The sequence below is a fragment of the Rhinolophus hipposideros genome (assembly GCF_964194185.1).
Source record: "Rhinolophus hipposideros genome assembly, chromosome: 17".
Lineage (NCBI taxonomy): Eukaryota > Metazoa > Chordata > Mammalia > Chiroptera > Rhinolophidae > Rhinolophus > Rhinolophus hipposideros.
Window position 1 is genome coordinate 53,408,858 of NC_138063.1, and position 17,826 is coordinate 53,426,683.

The window sequence follows — 17,826 nt, forward strand, 5'->3', positions numbered from 1 at the left end:
CTGTGTACACCCTGCCTGGCCCTCTGCATCATTTACTTTACCTTCCCAGACTTTAAAGCATTTGCATTTCTGGGCCCAGCTTAGAGAGGTTATGGAATTAGATATGCAGTGGCAAGGCTGGACTTGACTTGACATGGCTTCAAAGCCTGTGTTCTTGCTCCCTAGAGTGTTGTAGAGAGCCATATAAGGGCACCTTTGTCCCGTTCCTTGTCATGCCTGGATGGGGTCAGTCCTCACTGCTCTCCATGACCCCAGTAGTAGGCCACTCCAATGGCAATGTGTCTTTTACTGTAATAATTTTTTTTAAATTCAAACATTCACTGTATTGTTTGATCACACTGTATATATATATATATACATATATATATATATGTATACATATATATACATATTAAAATTAGCTCCCTGGTCAGAACCTGCATTGGCTTTCATTGTCTACCACACAAAGCACATGAACCACATTCATCCAGAAACCCAAGCTCGTTATCTAATTCTAAATACACACTCAGCAACCACCCACATAATATGATTTGAAGGGTTACAGACTGCTCACAACATCACACCATCTAGGTGTAAACTAAAAATTAATTTTAGACTATAATAAACAATAAAGAGGGACTTTATGGGAAGGGGAAAAAATGGCGGTGTGAGGTGAGCCTCTGTAGCGCTCCCCTGGAATTTATAAGTAATTGAACAACAATAACTCCACAAAGGACTCCCTGCACAGCAGACAGGCAAGACGAAGAGGCCCACTACTGAATTCACCTCCAGGTGGGTGAATCGCGGGAACAGGGGAAGAGGGAGAGGAGAAGTGCGAAGATGGAGCCACTCGGCGCAGGATGCAGACGTAGCTCAGTGCTCGGAGCCCGCTGCATCTCGGAAATACTGCAGCTGCGGGAGAGGGAAGGACTCGGACTGCTAGGGCTCCGCTTACGGCCCACAGGGCTGAGGGGGCAGCTTATAGCACGGCTGAACCCAACTCTCACCACAGCAGAGACCTTGGAGCAAAGACTGAGGGAAGAGGGCTGAAATCGGTGGTTTAAGCCCTCACTGCTGAGCGGAGAACGGAAGCCTTAGGCACGGAGACTAGCCGCCCCCTCCTTACGCTCCCAGAGCACACCCCACCCCAACCTGCCCGGTGCTAGAAGCCATAAAGTAGCAGTGTCAGATCAAATGATAGAATATTTGCTGCTCTGAGAACTGTGGACCACAGATACAGATTCGCAGCTCAACTAGTTCCGGCAAAGGGGAGGGAGCTGTGGAAGCAGGACCGGCTGTGGTGGTGGTCGCCACCATTACTCTGGGCCACCTCTCACAACTCACCACGCCTTTGGCCCCACCTATCTGGGCGGATCCCTGCAGGAGTAAACAGAACTGCTGAAACAAACGGGCTCTGAATCTGGTGCAGAAAGAGCTTTGGAACTCCAAAAGCTCTTCGCATACCTATCAACCTGTGGCAGAAGCCACTCCTGTAGATGTCTAGGAAGAGAAATAGTAAATCAGTGATTGCCATGAATAACCAAGGCAAAAAGATAGCTCAGAAAGAAAGTGAAAAGTCTCCAGAAAAGGAACTTAGAGATATGGAAATATGTGATTTAAATGACAGAGAATTCAAGATTGCAATTCTGAAAAAACTGAACGAGATGCAAGAAAACACAGAAAGGCAGTTTAATGAACTCAGAAACACAATCAAAGAACACCATGAGCATTTTACAAAAGAGATTGAAATTTTGAAAAAGAACCAAATAGAATTTCTGGAGATTAAGACCTCAATAGAAGAAATGAACAATAAAATATCCAGCTTAGGTAGTAGAGTTGACCAGATGGAGGAAAGAATCAGTGACATCGAAGATAGGAACCTGGAATTTACACAAATGGAAAAAGAAAGAGACTTGAGACTTAAAAGAAATGAAAGAACTCTACAAGAACTTTCTGACTCCATCAGAATGAGGAATATATAAGAATAATGGGCATACCAGCTAGAGAAGAAAGAGAGTAGGGAACAGAGAATATATTCAAACAAATCGTCGATGAGAACTTCCCAAACTTGTGGAAAGAACTGGATCCTCGAATCTAAGAAGCAAATAGAACACCTAATTACCTCAATCCCAACAGTCCTTCACCAAGGCACATTGTATTGAAGCTGTCTAAAATCAATGACAAAGAAAGAATCCTCAAGTCAGCCAGGGAAAAGAAGATGGTAACTTACAAAGGAAAGCTCATTAGATTATCATCAGATCTTTCAGCAGAAACTCTACAAGCTAGGAGGGAATGGAACCAAATATTCAAACTATTGAAAGAGAGAAATTACGAACCAAGAATAATATATCCAGCAAAGATCTCCTTTAGATATGAAGGAGGAATAAAGACCTTTCCAGACATACAAAAGCTGAGGGAATTTTCTAATTCACGACCTGAACTACAAAAAATACTAAAGGAGGCTATTCGACCACCATCAACAGGGACAACTTGTGGCAACCAAAACATAAAACGGGGGAGAGTAAAGGCCTGAACTGGAATATGGGAATAGAGAAAGTAAGCGTGCTGGAAAAAATGGAATACTCTAAATATCAAACTTTCTTTTACATAAACTTAAGGGTAACCACTCAAAAAACATCCAGAACTGAAATATATACTGTAATAAAAGAAGAAACAGAGGGAAAAATCATAGAATACCACCACACAGAAATAATAAACAACAACAAAAAGGCAAAGAAACAATGGAGACACAGCCTTACCAGAAAACTAAAGATAGAATGACAGGAAATCCTCACATATCAATAATCACCCTAAATGTAAATGGACTGAACTCACCAATAAAGAGACACAGAGTAGCAGATTGGATCAAAAAACTAAACCCAACCATATGCTGTCTACAAGAGACACATCTCAGCTACAAGGACAGCATAGACTCAAAGTGAAAGGGTGGAAATTGAGACTCCAAGCAAATGGTACCCAGAGAAAATCAGGTGTAGCCATAATGATTTCCAATGAAACAGACTTCAGGGTGAAAAAGATAACAAGAGACAAAGATGGACATTTCATAATGGTAAAGGGGACTATACAACAAGAAGACATAACAGTCATCAATATTTATGCCCCCAATCAGGGAGCACCGAAATATACCAAGCAACTACTAACAGAACTAAAGGGAGAAATTGACCAAAACACAATTATACTAGGGGACTTAAATACATCATTGACAGCTATGGATAGATCATCCAAACAGAAAATCAATAACGAAATAGCAGCTCTAAATGACACATTAGATGAAATGGACATCATTGACATATATAGAGCACTTCATCCTAAAACATCAGGCTATGCATTCTTTCTAGTGTACATGGAACATTCTCAAGGATAGACCATATATTGGGACATAAAATTAGCCTCAGCAAATTTAAGAAGATTGAAATCATACCAAGCATATTCTCTGATCACAAGGCTTTGAAATTGGATATCAACTGCAAAAAGAAAGCAGGAAAAAACACAAATACATGGAGATTAAACAACATACTTTTAAAGAACGACTGGGTCAAAGAAGAAATTAGAGGAGAGATCAAAAGATACATAGAAACAAATGACAATGAAAATACATCCTACCAAAATTTTTGGGATGCCGCGAAAGCAGTTTTAAGAGGGAAATTTATATCATTACAGGCCTATCTCAAGAAACAAAAAAAATCCCAAATAAATAACTTCATGTTACACCTTAAAGAACTAGAAAAAGAACAACAAGCAAAACCCAAGGTCAGCAGAAGAAAGGAGATAACAAAAATCAGAGCAGAACTAAATGAAATAGAGAACAAAAAGACAATAGAAAAAATGAATTTGACAAAGAGTTGGTTCTTTGAAAAGATTAACAAAATTGACAAACCCTTGGCTAGACTCACTAAGGTAAAAAAGAGAGAAGACACTAATTAACAAAATCAGAAATGAAAAAGGGGAAGTTATCACGGACACCACAGAATACAAAGGATTATCCAAGAATACTATGAAGAACTATATGCCACCAAATTCAATAACTTAGAAATATATAGCCTTCCAAGGCTGAATCATGAAGAACTGGAAAATCTAAACAGGCCGATCACCAGTAACGAAATTGAATCAGTCATCAAAAACCTTGCCAAAATCAAAAGTCCTGGACCAGATGGCTTCACTAGTGAATTCTACCTAACCTTCAAAGAGGATCTAATACCAATTCTGCTCAAACTCTTCCAAAAAACTGAAGAAGAGTCAGTACTCCCTAACTCATTTTATGAGGCCAACATTACCCTGATACCAAAACCTGGTAAGGACAACACAAACAAAGAAAACTACAGATCAATATCTCTGATGAATACAGATGCTAAACTCCTAAACAAAATTCTAGCAAATCGAATACAACAATGCATTAAAAAGATTATTCATCACGACCAAGTGGGGTTCATCCCCAGAGCACAAGGATGGTTCAACATCCGCAAATCCCTCAATGTGATACATCACATAAACAAAATAAAGGACAAAAATCATATGATTCTATCAATTGATGCAGAAAAAGCATTTGATAAGATACAACATCCATTTATGATTAAAACACTTAATAAAATTGGTATAGAAGGAAAATACCTCAACATAATAAAGGCCATATACGACAAGCCCTCAGCTAATCTCATAATTGATGGTGAAAAGCTGAAGCCCTTTGCTCTACATTCAGGAACACGACAAGGTTGTCCCCTATCACCTCTGCTTTTCAACATAGTGTTGGAAGTCCTTGCCAGAGCAATCAGGCAAGAGAAAGAAATAAAAGGCATCCAAATTGGGAATGAAGAAGTTAAATTGTCACTCTTTGCAGATGATATGATGCTATATATAGAAAACCCTAAAGACTCCACCAAAAAAGCTATTAGAAACAATCAATAAATACAGTAAAGTTGCTGGCTACAAAATCAACGTACAAAAGTCCATTGCTTTCCTATATACCAACAATGAAATGTCAGAAAAAGAAATAGAAAAAACAATTCCTTTTGCAATTGCAGCAAAAAGAATGAAATACCTAGGAATAAACTTAACCAAGGATGTGAAGGATTTATATGCTGAAAACTCTAAGACATTTTTTAAAGAAATTGAAGAAGACACAAAGAAATGGAAAGACATTCCGTGCTCATGGATTGGAAGAATCAACATAGTTAAAAGGGCCATATTACCCAAAGCCACATACAGATTTAATGCAATCCCCATCAAAATCCCAATGGCATTTTTTAAAGAAATAGAACAAAAAAATCATCAGATCTGTTTGGAACCACAAAAGACCCCGAATAGCCAAAGCAATACTGAAAAAAAAGAACAATACTGGAGGTATAACACTCCCTGATTTTTGCTGGTATTACAGGGCTACAATAATCAAAACAGCTTGATATTGGCGGAAAAACAGACACATAGACCAATGGAATAGAATTGAGACCCAGAAATAAAACCACATAAATATGGACACTTAATTTTTGACAAAGAAGCTAAAAACATACAATGGAGGAAAGACAGCCTCTTCAATAAATGGTTCTGGGAGAACTGGATAGCCAAGTGCAAAAGAATGCAACTGGACTGCTATCTGTCACCATGTACCAAAATTAATTCAAAATGGATCAAAGACATAAGCATAAGACCTGACACAATAAACTGCATTGAAGAAAACATAGGTACTAAACTTATGGATCTTGGGTTAAAAGAGCATTTTATGAATTTAACTCCAAAGGCAATGGAAGTAAAAACTAAAATAAACGAATGGGATTATATGAAACTGAAAAGCTTCTGCACAACAAAAGAAACTATTGACAAAATAATGAGGCAAACGACTGAATGGGAGAAGATTTTTGCAAACAGTGCCTCTGATAAGGGGCTAATATCCAAAATATACAAGGAACTTATGAAACTCAACAACAACAAAAACAACCCAATTGAAAAATGGACAGAGGACCTGAAGAAACATTTTCCAAAGAGGATATACAAATGGCAAATAGACATATGAAAAAATGCTCAACATTGCTAATCATCAGAGAAATGCAAATGAAAACCACAATGAGATATCACCTCACCCCAGTCAGAATGGCTTTCATCAACAAGACAAATAGTCACAAGTGTTGGAGAGGCTGTGGAGAAAAAGGTACCCTCATACACTGTTGGTGGGAATGCAGACTGGTGCAGCCGTATGAAAGGCAGTGTGGAGGTTCCTCAAGAAATTACAAATAGAATTACCATATGACCCAGCAATCGCTCTCCTGGGTATCTACCCAAAAAATCTGAAAGCATTTCTCTATAAAGACACGTGTACTCCAATGTTCATTGCAGCTTTGTTTACGGTGGCCAAGACATGGAAACAACCAAAATGTCCTTCGATAGATGAATGGATAAAGAAGTTGTGGTATATATACACAATGGAATACTATTCGGCATTAAGGAAAGATGATATAGGAGCTTTGTGACAACATGGATGGATCTTGAGAGTATAATGCTAAGTGAAATAAGTCAGACAGAAAAAGCAGAGAACCCTATGATTTCACTGATATGTGGTATATAAACCAAAAACAACAAAGGAATAATACAAACAAATGAGAAAGAAAAACTCATAGACACAGACAATAGTTTAGTGGTTACCAGAGGGTAAGGGGGTGGGGGTGGGTGATGAGGGTAAGGGGGATCAAATATATGGTGATGGAAGGAGAATTGACTCTGGGTGGTGAACACACAATGGGATTTATAGATGATGTAATCCAGAATTGTATACCTGAAATCTATGTAAATTTACTAACAATTGTCACCCCAATAAATTTAATTTAAAAAAAAAATGTTCAACATCACTAATCATAAGAGAAATGCAAATAAAAACCACAATGAGGTGTCTATGAGTTTTTATTTGTTCGTTCATCTTCATTTGTTGCTTTCAGTTTTATATCCCATGAGTGAAATCATATGTTTCTCAACTTTTTCTGTCTGACTTATTTCCCTTATCATGATAATCAAGATGCATCCATGTTGTCACAAATGGCAGTATTTCATCTTTGCTTATTGCCAAGTAATATTCCTGTGTATATTTGTACCCCATCTTCTTTATCCAATCATCCATCAAAGGACACTTCTGCTGTTTCCCTGTCTTGGCAATTGTGAATAATGCTGCAATGAACATTGGAGCACATATATCTTTACAGATAAATGTTCCAGATTTTTTAGGTAGATACTCAGAAGAAGGATTGCTGGATCATATGGTAATTCTACTCTTAATTGTTTGGAGGAACTTCCATACTGTTTTCCACAGTGGCTGTACAATGTAAATTTTTACATTCCCACCAGTAGTGTATGAGGGTTCCTTTTTCTCCACAATCTCTCCAACACTCATTATTACCATATTTTGCTGTATATAATGTGCACCCATGTTTTTGGCCCAAACTTTCAGGGAAAAAAAATTTTGTTTTAATTTTTTAACTCAAATTTTTATTTGTTTACATTTAGGTACTTGTTTTTTGCATTATAAAGGAATTTTAGCGTTTATTTTTTGACATATTATGGTACAAGAAATTTTATATGACAAATAATTACAAAACACAAGAACAAATACAAGGAACAAGAAATTTTATGTACCAGTAACAAATTTACAATCTGTACACATAATAGAAGGCCAAGAACGCTTCATTGTTGTAAGTTTGTTGTTAGTTCAACAAAACCGATTATCATACTCCAGGGTATTATTTTGCATATGGATATCATTATTGATTCGTAGACTTATACTTCAAACTCATAAACATAAATAAAAGAATTAAAAACATTTATGTAGATATAGAATTAGTACTACCTATATACAATGCACATCCTTATTTTTCCCATCACAAATTTGGGCAAAAAAGTGTGCATTATACATGACAAAATATGATCTTGGTTTTGTTGATAATAGCCATTCTAACTGGTGTGCAGTGTTATCTCATTGTGGTTTGGATTTGCATTTCCCTAATAGTTACTGAATTTAAGCAGTTTTTGCATGTCAGTTAGCCTTTTGCATGTCTTCTTCAGAGAAATGTCTGTTCAGTTTCTCTGCCCATTTTCTAATTAGATTGTTTGCTTGTTAATTATTGAGTTGTATGAGTTTTTTATATATATTTTGAATATTAGCCTCTTATCAGATGTGTTGTTTGCAAATATCTTCTCCCATTCTGTTGATTGCCTCTTTATTTTTTCGATGGCACCTTTTGCTGTGCAGAAGCTTTTTAGTTTATATTGTCCCATTCATTTATTTTTGTTTTTATTTTCTTTGCCTTTGAGGTCAAATTCATAAAATCCTCTCTAAACCCAAGGTCCATACATTTAGTACCTGTGTTTTCTTCCATTCAGTTTATTGTTTCAGGTCTTATATTTAGGTCTTTGATCCAGGTTGAGTTAATTTTGGTATATAGTGACACATAGGAGTCCAGTTTCACTTTTTTTGTATATGGCTTTCCAATTTTTCCGCACTATTTATTGAAGAGGCTTTCTTTTCTCCATAGTATGTTATGTTTTAGGCTCCTTTGTCAAAAATCATCAGATATATATCTATATATATACATACATACATATATATGGTTTTATTTCTGGTTTCTCAATTCTATTCATTTGGTCAGTGTGTCTGTTTTTCTGCCAATACCATGCTGTTTTAATTATTGACAGATATCTGTACCATGACCTATCCAAATTGACACAAAATTAACAGTTACATGCACCCATGTATTAGAAATGTATCATAAATCTAAATCTAAAAGTAAAAATTTTAAGCCTTCTAAAAGAAAACAGATGAGAAAAATTCTTGTGACCTTGTGGTAGACAAAGATTTTTTAGGATATTTTTAAACATAAAAGACAATAATTAACTGGAATTTATCAAATTTTAAAACTTTTGGTCTTCAAAAGACCAAACTTCAAGGCAACTAAAAGGCAGGCCACAGGATGAGAGAAAATATTCACAATACAGATATCTAATAATGGATTTGTATACAGAATACATAAAGATCTCATAATTCAATAAGAAGTCAAACAACTCAGTTAAGAGTGTACAAAAGAACTGAACAAACATGTAACCAAAAATGATATATATGATGAATAAGCACATGAAAGATACTTCACAACATTTATCATCAAGGAAAGGAAAATTAAATCCACAATAAAATAGTCCTACAAACCTATTAAAATAGCTGACAATAGTAAGTGCTGGGGGAAAAAGCAGAACAACAGCAATATGACACAGTGCTGGTGGAAAAGTAAAATGGTAAATTGTTGGGAAGTTTCTTTCAAAATTAAACATATACTTATCATACTTTATCGAACATATACCTATATATTTACCCACCAGGACTTAAAATATATGTCACAACCAATACTTGTACACTAATATTCATAGCATTATTTATAATAGCCCCAAAACGGAAACAATCTAAATGCTCATCAGCAGGTGAATGGGTAAACAAGCTGTGGCAAATACATCCTTCCAAGGGAATACTACACAGCACAAAGGAAAATGACTACTGATGTGCAACAGTATGGGTGATTCTCAAAATCATTACCCCTAGTGAAAGAAGCCAGACTAGTAAAAGTACATACTGTATGAGTCCATTTATGTAAATTACTAGAAAGTGCAAACATACATAGTGCCAGAAAGCAGACCAGTAATTGTCTGGGGCCTTGGCTTAGAGATGGCTGACCACAGATGGGCACCTTTTGGAGTGAGTGAAATGTTCTCTTCATGTTAGTGGTGGTGGTTTCACTGGTGTATACAATTGTCAGAACTCACCAAATGGTACACTTTTAATTGATAAAGTTCATTCAATATAAGCTATACCTCAATACACTTGAATAAAAGCAAAACCTTTTGTGAGAGGTTTTTGTAAAACTGAGTTTTGCACTAGGCTCACACCTTGTGGGACAATGACAGCATAGGTGTAGTGGTTATATGACACTGACCGATTCAGCAGCAATGGGAAATTTAAGCCAAAAGTGACCAGGAAAAATATAAGCTCCATTATCCCAAATGAGGGAGAGGTTTAAGCTATTTATCTGACACTCAGAGAACAGGCAGGGCTCCTCAGTTTATCAATCTGCTTTTGATGTAAAACAACCCACTCCAAAAACTACAGACTTACAACAACTAGTTCTTTTTAAAAAATACGTTTTATGGTAATTTTTTAATGTTCAAAATAGCATTGTTGACAAATGATAATGTACTATAAATGTAGATATCATTTAGATACTAAAAAGAATGACATCCAACTATTTTCCCCCAGGAGAATGTGACATGGTCTTTTTTACCCCTAATATTTTATTTTGAAACTTTTCAAACTTTAGAAAAGTTGAAAGCATCGTGGAGTATACACTTGCATACCCACTATCTAAATGGTACAAATGGCATTTTACTATATTAAAACAATGAGTTTTCCTACTGTTGGTTCTACTGGGTTGCTCATCTAGTCTAGGCTGGCCTGCTGCTCACTCTTTGCCTGCAAAGTGTTGGTGGATGCTGGCTGGTCCTGAATGACCTCGCTCCTGTGCCTGGTTACTGGCTAGAGTGCTGATAATGACTGGGCTTTTGTCTGTCACAGCACAGCAAGATAGACAGTGTTCTTCACACAGTAACTGGGTTGTAAATTGGCAAGACAGCAAGGCTTCTAAGGCCTACCTAGGCTTCTAACTTTTATAACATATAAATTCCACTACATACTATTACAAAGCCAACCTAGATTTGGTTAGAAGAGGGCAATGTGGGGTGGAGGGGGTGGGAAGATAAACCTCACTTCTTGGTGAGGGGGACACCATTTTTGAAGCCTACTACACTCAACTAATAGGTGACTTATGTACAGTCTAGTTCTCTAAACTACCAGAAGTGTCCCCAGCCTCACACATCTCCCTCAGCCTGTGTCCTCAGCTGGCTGACAGAGCCCTAACTCACAGACAGGGCTCTGTTCCCCACCCAGATAAGGTTTCTTTAATGCCCATGATAATGAGCACATATTATGCATTGAGCACTATGCTGGGCATGTTACTTCCATTCCCTCTAAACCCCTTAAACAATAACAGTGAGATGCAAGTATGATGAGATGCCCCATGTTACAACTGAAACTCACAGTGGTTATTTAACCTTAAAGCGTTATTTAAGCTCACAAAAGTAAAATAATACATACAAAGTTAAATAACAAGTCACACATACAGGATTCAATCCTGTCAAACTCCTAGGCCTGTTGTCCTAAACACTACCCATACTGCTCAACTGCTTCTAGAAATAATAAATATTTTCATTTTTTAGAACAAAACTGATTGAAGAAAATACCTAATTTTATTCCTGTATAATCAATAAAGTGCCCCCCAACATGAATACACACACACACACACACACACACACACACACACACACACACACCCTCAGATACCTGGTAACATATTCTTTAATCTCTAGCAATTTTGTTATTTTGAAAGGACAACTAACAGTGATGAGTCACTGCTTCAATGTCCCAGGGTATAATAATAGCAAAACATGTTAGAACAAAAATAAATCGGGATGAAGGCAAGAGGCGGAGGCAGGTGGAAGGAAGAGCCACCAAGGGGCATTTCAGGCAGATGTCAAGGCCATGCTGCTGGGAATTTCTAATCTTCTTTTCCTTTTATAGTCAGTGTAGTTTTATGTTCTAATCTAATAAGAATAATACCCAAAGGCCAGTTTCTGCTTTTAGGAAAGATAAGGAAGTTCTTCCTTTACAAAAGTACTTTGAAGGATGTGGTTATACGGTCTATGAAACTGGACAAACTAAAAAGCAATGAAATGTCAGGGATCATCCTTGTCAAACCAATCACCTGAGGGAACAATCTAAACATGCAGAAGAGGAGAAGGGAATGAGTTTAAAGTGCTCTTTAGTTCTTGTGGTCCACCAGCAAGCCACCAGTCCAGAAGAGCACTTCAATCATCCCTGAACAGGAACCATCTGCCCATTCTTAGAACTTCCTGAGGTTCTACAGTGTTCCATGATAAGATTTCAATATCTCACAGCATCATAGACGAGACTCTTGTAACGACAGATCCAGATATAACATTGGGATTATTTGTGTAAAGATATTTCTCAAATATTTTTTGCTGTCGTCATGATTTCCTCTTTCACATGATACATTATAGGCACAGTGCTATATGTTTCTGCAGGGAGACGTGAACTGAAATGAAAGCCACAGGCATGCCTTTAATAAAAACCTTTCTCTCCTTATATCATATATTGAACTTTAAAATTTGGTTTTCAGAATTAGAAAAATAAATCTGATTTTGAAAACATCATGTCTTGATTCAGAATGGTGGTGATGTTTTTACCACCCAAGATAAAGATCATTTGCCATTCAGAATCATGTCTCAAAAACACAGAAGACAGGAAATGCTCAAAGTCTGAAAGCTCATAACAGAAAAATGGCAGAGCTGGGATCCAACCTCCTGAGGCCTCGAGAAAGCCTCAAGTTCCAGGAGCTTTACTCTGTGTTCACTTTGTCTACGTGTACCATGAACTGCAATGAAGATACCAAGGCTTGTCATCTGAATCCAATACAACCCAACACCAGCATTCTGTGGCTCTTCTGTTAATGAATCACCTAAAACAAGTCATGTTGTATATTCATCACCCAGTCACCCCTTTCTCTACTGAGATAATTTCATCCAAGTTGTAAATACTATGCTCCTTCCCCTTCCCAGTATGGCCTCCTCACCTGCCCATGAGATCACTGAAATCACAGCTTGGCTAAGCCCAGCTGTCCTCCCTGGAGCCGTGATGGTCTCTAGAGCCTAGAAGGCTCTTCCTTTGGCTGCTGCCTCCAAACATTGCAAGTGCTTATTTTGAAAAGCCGAACCACAGAGACATTTTTCCCAATGAGAATCTTCAGAGATTTCAACTCTTGAGTGCAGCCCCAGCTGACTTCCAAGGGGACAAGGAAGAGAATTCAGTTTTCCCAAGAAAATGGAGAAAGCTTGTCAATCCCAGATCTATATGATGGAAAGAGCCTACCAATGTGGTCCTTCTTCAAATAAGAAAAGACACCAACCATCTCCTTTCCCTAAAGCAAGTCCATTTCTTTAACTGAGAAAAGTATAAACTATTGATAATGACTTACATGACAACTTCTTCATCTTAAAAATTTTCTTAAGTTTCCATTACTGGAACTGTGATACATTCAACTCCAAGTCAACATGCACTGAACTGAACTGAGCCTTGAGGAGTTGGGATGCTGAGACTTGGCTTCCAGCCGAGTCTCCAGTGCTTCTAATAATCCAGATCGGACAAGGAATTTAGTGAATGACACCCAAGCAATAGAAGCCACCTAAAAGGTGGAAAGAGAAGAGCTGGGCGGTGGTAAAAGAGGAGGGGATTGTGGGGGAGGAAATGAAGTGTGCAGTAGTACCAACTGAAGACCTGTGGATTTCTCATTGAGCTCATCCAACTTTTCTTCTCTCAGTGCGACTTGTGGACCCACACACTAAAGAAAAGTTGTCAAGTCACCTTAATTCTATTTTGATCATTATTTTCACAGGATACATTTCGGGCATTTCTATTATGTGGGTTGAATTTAATAGTCAAGTATCTGTTTCAAAATTAATGCCCATATGATTTTTGAGTGAAGTTTAGTCCTTACACTTAAGGGATATTATTTATATTGTTTTCATTACAATGGAAGTGGAAATGAATCCAGAGAGAAGACATTTACATCTGCTGACAGCCACCAAAATGTTGGGGGCCTCAGCCACATAGCCACAAGGAAATGAATTTTGCCAATCTGAATGAACTTGGAAGTGGATTCTTCCCTAGTCAATCCCTCAGGCATAAACACAGCCCCACCAACACTGATTGCAGCTGTCTGAAATCCAGTTAAGCCATGCCAGGACTCCTGGTCTGCAAAAACTGTGAGATAACATCTATGTGCTATCTTTTAGTTGATAAATTTGTGGTGATTTGTCACATAATAGAAAGCTAATACATTGAGCAACATTCCTCTGTCCACTTTTCCCTTGTCTGAGATGGTAATTTTCTGCTGCCATGACCAAGGTCATGCCTTTAAGAGCCAGGAACTCTTCTGGACTGATTATAGAGTCTTTCTTCAGCAGGCAACTGTAGAGACTGAGTGGAGACCAAGAATGGAGCCTACATGTGTCCCTCCCTCCATCCTTGCCCATCACCCATCTCTCCACAAACGTAGTAGAGGAAAAATCTAACCTGTGGGTCTGAGTCACCAGCATAAGAAGAACATGTGACTTTACATGTATGTAAAATCTGGAAAAAAATATTGTTTGTAGGAAGCATGCCACCGGTATGGTACAGAAACAAGTGTGATGTTTGGTGTTTGAACATTTAGGTATTTCAAGGCTTGGCTCTGCCATTTACTATGTTGACTACATGAGATTTCTGAGTCTCTTCTTCACATGTAAAATGTATATAATAATACCTGAAACTATGTTGCAAAAATAAAAAACCACACACATACACACAGAAGACAAAGGGAAAGTAAATATCATTGTTGGATAATCTGGCATTATTTAATTCTCACAACAGCTTTATGAGACAGGTGTAATCTGTTTGTTTTCTCAAGATCATGCACCCAATGATAAGGGAAGCCAGGATTCAAACTTGGGACTGTGTGGCTTGAAAACCAAGCTCCTTTCCCTTCATAAAAAGGGATAAAAATTAGAAATGTCAATTCTAGGAACACAGAAAGAGTATACAATAAGGACACATAATTTAAGTTACGTACTTAGGGGAAAATTTAGGAGGAGGCAGTGCTGTATTAGGAGAAGGGACACCTCAGAATTTGCTGAGGGGTGGGGGGTAGGTGAGGGTTAAGCAATAATTAAGGGGTATGGCAGCATCACTGGAATTCATCAAAATCATTATTCTAATTAATTATCTCACGTTTCCATACTTAACTCATTGTGGAACTGGCATGATATTAACTGTCCCAGATGATGTCCAAGTGGATAGAACCTTCAGTTGGGAGTTTTAACAAGCCACAATATAAGTAAAGTACACCTCTCCTTGTCAGTCCTGACCTATCGTTCTTGAGTATTTGTTTTTCTATTGCAGTGATTCTCAAAGTGGGGCCCCAGATCAGCAGCATCAGCATCACCAGGGAGACTGTTAAAAATGAAAATTGTCAGGCCTATCACCAGATCTCTTGAATCAGAAGCTCTGGAGGTGAGGACTGAGGTTAATACTCCAACAATCTCTCCAGATGATTATGTTGGACAGTCAAGCTTGAGAGGTACTGCTCTACTGTGTCCCCAGTCCACCGCACATGGGATTCTTTCAGCAAATACTGAATGGATGAATGAATGAATGAATGAATGAATGAATGAATGAATGGTTATTTTTGCTATAGCACAATGCAACCATATGCCCCCATCATGGAACACTGAGACCAGCCAACAGAATTGTCTCAGAGTCTGGATTCCTAAGTAGCTGATTCAGTAGCAGTGCAGAGAGAGGTTCTTTAGGTGTCCTGACAGGCCCTAGCTAGTCACAGTGATTAAGTCTCAGCACCATGTCTGAGTTCTAACCCCATTTTACTGAGCTCCCTCACTGAGCTTATTTTGATTCCTAGGATTTGAGCCCTTTTTGGAACTGTTTTTAGCCTCATGAATATTATTAATTTGATCAAGTACCAGCATTTTTAAAATTAATTTTCCTGTCTACCTGTGCACATCAAAAATGGTGTCTGTTTACAATAGAGGTTCACAGGTTGAGAGGCAGACCTGGGTCCAAGTTGGCCCTGATGACTCATGAGCAAATACTTGTCTTGTCCAGCATAGGCAGGAGGGCTAGGCTTAAGGGGGAAGGGTGGGAGATTAAGAAAAATACAGAGACAGGAAAGTTGGGATCAGGAGGTCCACTGTCCACAGATGGCAGAGTAGTGGTGCAGTTTTTATTTCTCACACGGTTTTTATAGTCTTAGAACAATTGCCTATACAAAGTATTAGTAGAACAAGCAAGTATTAGAAGAACATACTGTTCTGTGAATATGCAAGTTTGTATGTCTATGGCTGTAATTGTGTTATCTTGTTCTTTCTGGGGAAGATGTTGAGGCGAGGCCTCCCTTGAATGACCTTGCCGGCTGCAACGTCCTTGTCAGCGCATATCCTGCTCTCCACAATACTCAGGTCACCCATTGAAACATTACAATGACATGCCTCCATCTTATATCATGTTTGAGGCATTTGCTCTGGGGGAGACCCACTCCCGGTAATTGTGCCTGCTTTGAATACTGACAGTCCGGTTAGTGACAGGAAAGGGCCAAATCCTCTAAACTGAGGAGCCTGAGGCCCAGGTGACAGAAGGAGCATCTCTGACCTGCCCATAATTTGTTCATCATGGATAGATGTTTGCCACTGTCTGGTAGGACTCTGGCTTTAGACACGTTTCCCAATATAATCCTGATTCTTGTTTTATCTTTGTAAGCAACTGTCATGCAGGGTGGCAGGCGGGATCTCAACTCCCGCTCCCCACATAAGAACGTGGGACATGGTGAGGCCAAAAAGGAACACCCACAGAGCCATAGATAGGAGAGTCATACCATTATATTCTCGCTGGCGGCTGGGTTGGAGACACAGGAAGCAGGAGCCACACTATATGCAACCTGCCGTCCACCTCTCTGCCAACCAACCTCACTTGCTAGCTGCAATCCGCTGTGCTAACTGCAATCTGCTCTTTCTAGTTCAGCCACCATCTTCTTGCTAGCCCCCATTTGCTGCTAGCGTTGCCACGGCAGTTATATTAGTGGCCAATGGCTCACTGGTTACAGCTGACGGCCAACTAGCCACAGCTGATAGCCATCTGATCACAGTTGATGGCCATTTACTACCTGAGCCAACACCTTTCCACATGAGGCCGAGAGCCTGGAAACTGCACTCCTGGCTCTGTCCCCACAACAACATAGTCTCACAAATGATATTTTAGAATTTCAGAGGTCACTTGAGAAAAATTTTGAAATCACTTAAGAGACAATTTAGAACAGAAGGGGAACACAATCATTAACATTCAACTGTTACCATGCTTTGATTAGCATGAAAAGCCTTCAAAAAGAAATTTAGATTCAAAACTTGTATTCTTTGCAGGAGTAAACAGAACTGCTGAAACAAACGGGCTCTGAATCTGGTGCAGAAAGAGCTTTGGAACTTCAAAAGCTCTTCACATACCTATCAACCTGTTGCAGAAGCCACTCCTGTAGATGTCTAGAAGAGAAATAGTAAATCAGTGATTGCCATGAATAACCAAGGCAACAAGATAGCTCAGAAAGAAAGTGAAAAGTCTCCAGAAAAGGAACTTAGAGATATGAAAATATGTGATTTAAATGACAGAGAATTCAAGATTGCAATTCTGAAAAAACTGAACGAGATGCAAGAAAACACAGAAAGGCAGTTTAATGAACTCAGAAACACAATCAAAGAACACCATGAGCATTTTACAAAAGAGATTGAAATCTTGAAAAAGAACCAAATAGAATTTCTGGAGATTAAGAACTCAATAGAAGAAATGAACAATAAAATATCCAGCTTAGGTAGTAGAGTTGACCAGATGGAGGAAAGAATCAGTGACATCGAAGATAGGAACTTGGAATTTACACAGAGGGAAGAAGAAAGGGACTTGAGACTTAAAAGAAATGAAAGAACTCTACAAGAACTTTCTGACTCCATCAGAAAGAGCAATATAAGAATAATGGGCATACCAGAAGGAGAAGAAAGAGGGAAGGGAACAGAGAATATATTCAAACAAATCGTCGATGAGAACTTCCCAAACTTGTGGACAGAACTGGATCCTCGAATCCAAGA